Source organism: Protomyctophum bolini (genome assembly GCF_963924005.1).
Source record: "Protomyctophum bolini genome assembly, chromosome: 7".
Lineage (NCBI taxonomy): Eukaryota > Metazoa > Chordata > Actinopteri > Myctophiformes > Myctophidae > Protomyctophum > Protomyctophum bolini.
In genome coordinates, this window is record NC_137868.1 from 3,851,245 (window position 1) to 3,856,217 (window position 4,973).

Sequence of the window (4,973 nt, forward strand, 5' to 3'; positions counted from 1 at the left end):
CTCCCGATGTGCTGGTTGGTGCCTTGCATGGCTTCTGCCGCAATCTGTGTGTGAATGGGTGAATATCTATGTAAAGCACCTTGGATAAAGGTGCTATATAAATGCACCATTTACCATTTTAAACACTCTCCTACGTCACCAGTGGGTTCTTGAGTAGGTTGCAAATGGCCCTGTGTACGTGTGTGTGTGTTATTTTCTTTAAATGAAAATAGTGGATCTACAAGCTATATGTGTCGTATAAAGTTACAAAGTGTGAAGTTAATGCACGTTTTACGTCCTATCTTCCCCGTGCAACTTTAGTTTACAAAGGCTAATAATGTTTCAATGTTCAACGACAGAAACACAGTTAACCCATTTAGACCAGGAACGCGTCTGTGTCACATTAGCGTTTAACCGCTCGACCACTTTAGCTGCTGAAAAGTAGCAGGTCTACAAGCTCATAGTGCCGTGCTGTGAGCTTGTAGATCTGCTAAAATCGTGAAAACTTGTGCAAATCTTTGAATATTTATTCTTTGACAGTGAACTTTTTAAATGCATGCCTATCTTTGCTCCGGGGGGGGGGGGGGGGGTCGCTGGAACAACATATGTTCACATACGGCAGGCAAATACATGTTATTTTCTAACAGCAGAAAGAATCAATAATAAGCAGACTTGGCAACCTGACTGTAGAAAGTAACTGTACAGTAAAGAACCTGGGGGTCATTATTGATTCTGAATTGAATTTTAATTCACACATTAATCATGTTACCAAGATTGCCTTTTTTCACCTTAGAAATATTGCACGAATCAGAGCCTATTTGTCTTTGGACGATGCAAAAACGCGAATCCACGCCTTTGTTTTTTCTCGGCTTGATTACTGCAATGCACTTTTTTTCAGGACTGCCTAAGAAAACCACTGACAGATTACAACTTTTTTTTTTAACTAGAACTAAGATGAGAGAACATATTACTCCAGTTTTGGCTTCACTGCACTGGCTTCCGGTTGTTTTTAGGATTGATTTTAAAATTATTTTACTTGTGTATAAAGCTCTCAATGGTCTCGCACCTTCCTACCTACATGACTGCCTGCCTAAATATGTCCCAAACCGCCCCCCTAAGGTCTTCCACTGCTGGCCTGCTCGCTTTGCCTAAAAAAAATGGAAACTAAAAAATACGGGGAAGCAGCTTTTTGCTTCTACGGGCCGACGGCATGGAACAAGCTCCCACTGTACCTTCGTCAGGCAGCCTCTGTAGACATTTTTAAAGCACAGCTCAAGGCCCACTTCTACAACATTGCTTTTAATTGATCTTTTATTTTTTGTTATTCATGTCCTCACTGTTGCATTACTGCTTGTTTTTTTTAATGTCGTTGCCTTGCTTTTCTTTTTTTTTTCTCCATTGCTCTGTAAAGCACTTTGAGCTGCATTTCATGTCATGAAAGGTGCTATACAAATAAAGGTTTATTATTATTATTATACTGTTTGTGCTCAGGTAATGTCACTGACTCAGATCAGATCTATAAGGTCCCATATTGTCTGGCCCATAGTCACATTCCTTAGGAATACCGTGGTCACCAATTAGCCCTTCGCTAAGTCCCTCCTCAACCCGTCCTTGTTAGCAACGGTTACTAAGAGAGGAGGCAAGAGACACGCCCATTACGCTACACTGGTGTGTTGGTGAATTAGAATGTTGCATTTGATATAACACGTTGATTTTTATTTCCTTTACATTTAGCCTTCTCTCTTTTATCTTTTTTGCCTAGACTCCCTGCACCTCCCTGTGTGTGAAGAGGTTCCACCTGGACAGCATGAGAGAAGTCCCAGTCTGCTCCAGGAGGAACCAGAGTCTCCACACATTCAAGATAAACCGGAGCTGCTCCAAAGGTCCCCGGAGGCAGATGGGTCAACATCAGGCATGTAACGATTCACTCACCTCACGTTTCGATTCGAATATGATCGAGGTTCACGATACGACACACATTTATTTTCCAGATGACCGAAAAACACACGGCCGGGAAGTCTTATCTTGATTTTTAACCACTTGAACCCCTGTATGCATTCCCTATTCTGGGGGAACATTCGCCCAAAAATAGCTGATCTACGACCTAGTAGATCGGCTATTCTCGCGAAGCGATTTGTTGTAGACCAGTGCAGTGTTGCTCAACCTTTTTACACCGTGTACCACCTCAGAACATATTTGGCTCTCCAAGTACACCTACCCTATCCCTGTACCCTATCCCAGTACCCTATCCCAGTACCCTATCCCAGTACCCCAGTACCCTATCCAAGTACACCTACCCTATCCTATTCAGCTGTGAACCGTTCACACAGGAGGCAAATTCATTCCAATTTACATATAAAAATAATATATGTTTCACAGCCTGGTGTCAGCCAACAACCAAAACAGCTTGTTTAAGCTGTACACAATGGTAACAATAAAGAGTAGGCCTGCACGATTAATTGAAAAAAGATTGTGATCTCATATCTCGATTCAGACACCTATGCGATCGATCTCATTGTTTAAGTGACTGCCATTCTGTGACGTCATGCTGCCTTCGTGTGTTTGATTATTTGCCTGCAGCCTAAACAATTGCAATGTCCGTCACACTTACTGCAAAAAGGACAGTCGAAAACAACCATCGTATACAACTGGATTTGTCTGTATGTCTTAACTCACACACAGCGCTCGTATCACTATAGAAACCCGACACTGCATGTACTGTATGTAGTCTCGTGTGGCCAGGCTGCAAATTTCAAATGCCTCCGTCATACAGTCATGGAACAAGGAAGCTCTGATCATGATCAAGCGATAAAACGGAAGTGAAGCCTCCTCCCCACTTCCGTTCGTCTTTACAGTCACACAAATTTATCCTAATAATATAAATACAAATCATCTAAGCATGTATAACTTGCTGCTTGGCAGAAATTAAACATTATAATTGAAAGAAATGCCGGCTTCCTTGCTCAGATTTCTGGAGGTGTACAGTAGCTCTAGACTCTATATAGCATTCGGAGATTGTGGAGTTGTTGATTGTTAGTCTTGCTATGTGAGAATAACACTTGTGGAATAAGCAAGCTTATTCTAGCATTTATTTAGCGTACTTGGACAGCTTATGACAGAGAGTGCCGTGTGTCACACAAGATTTTCAATTAAATGTTTGAAAGGTGAGAGAGTTAACCCATTTAGACCCGAGGACGATTCTACAAATATCTTCAAAATCCTTCTAAATAGTTTTCTGGAAAACCCTATGTTTCTACCGTATATCAGTTTTCATGTATTTCATGTTAAAGACCCCCAAGAATATATGTAATTGGCTGACGACCCCCATCTGAAAATATGTTGTTCCAGGGACTCTCCCAGAAGCAAAGATTTTTAGTTAAAAACATTCGCTGTGAAAGAATATATATTCAAAGATTTGCGTCACATTTTTCAAAAATAGCAGACCTACAAGCTCGTAGCGCGGCACTCGGTGCCGCACTATGAGCTTGTAGATCTTCTATTTTTCAATAGCTAAAGTATAACACAATGCTTAAAACACCAAAAGGGTTTCCCGTCCTGAATGGGTTAAGTTGTGCTAGACCTCTAGTGGCGCAAATAGCAGATCTACAAGCTCACAACGATGCCACACATGGTGAGCTTGTAGATTTGTGTTACTTTTTCATTACTGTTTATTATACATCTTCAATTAAATTATTTTATTTTCACCTTGTGTTGCTCCTTTCAACTGAACGGGACATGATGTACAGTTTGATTTGACTTTGTGGTATAATTAATGTAAGAGTCTTTCTACTGGTGATTTCCACAGAGCACCACAGGGAGAGGTCTACAACTACGTCTAGAGAGATGGCCTCCAGAAGTCCTTCAACGTTGTCGGAGGAAAAGCCAGAGACGGACCAGGGACGCGGACCGCTCCCTGCAAAGATGGAACAGCCAGAGACGGACCGGGGACGTGGACCGCTCCATGCAGAGACGGACCAGGGACGCGGACCGGTCCATGCAAAGATGCAGCCCGTCGTAAAGTTGTTCAGTATGTAGCGTTTTGTTTATTAACCCATTCTGACCTGAGATCAGATTAATACGAGGTTTCCACTGGACACACACTGGTCTGATGAACCCATTCCTCCATTCTGACCTGAGATCAGATTCTAAAAAATGTCAGTCGTTCTTCGATTTTTCAAAAATAGCAGACCTACAAGCTCGTAGCGCGCCACTCGGTGGCGCGCTATGAGCTTGTAGATCTGCTATTTTTCAATAGCTAAAGCATGACATGGTGCTAACACCAAAATGGGTTCCCGGCCAGAATGGGTTAAAGGACCACTTCACCACTTTTCAACCTATCTTCATATAATAGGTTCTCACTAATAATCATGATAAAATGGCACAATTCTTTTCTACTCAGTCTGTGTCTCATAGGAGGTCTGTGGGCAGTTCAGAAACCGTCTTCCAGTGACATCATGATTAGGCAGATTATTTTTTAAACAAGATTTTGCTTTACAAAAATGTTTAGATTTTCATTATCGTGTGAACGATGGCTTCCATTTTCGCATTGCAACTTTTCAGGACTAGAACGCCTGCTGTTTTTATTACCTTTTTTTTCAAGATTATTAGTGAGGACCTATTATATGAAGATAGGTTGAAAAGTCTTGAAGTGGTCCTTTAAGCAATATTACACGAGAGGGTGTTGTTTAACGTGATTATTGCCACGACATTGATGCGGTCAGGAACGAGACGAAGTCGAGTTCCGCAAGCATCACTGTTGATCACATTAACGACCTGTCGTAGAATGTGGTTTAAACCTGTAGTAAAGTTGGAATACAAGAACGTAAGACTCAAAACCCGCTCACTCCGGGTGTGATAGGCTGCTTATTAACGGAACACGATCGGGTCTGCTGATCATGTACTGTATTATGATTCTTCTGACTACACATACATCATGTCTTAATATGAGCGAATAGGGGAAGAGTATCAACGTCACGTGATTATTATTACTTTTT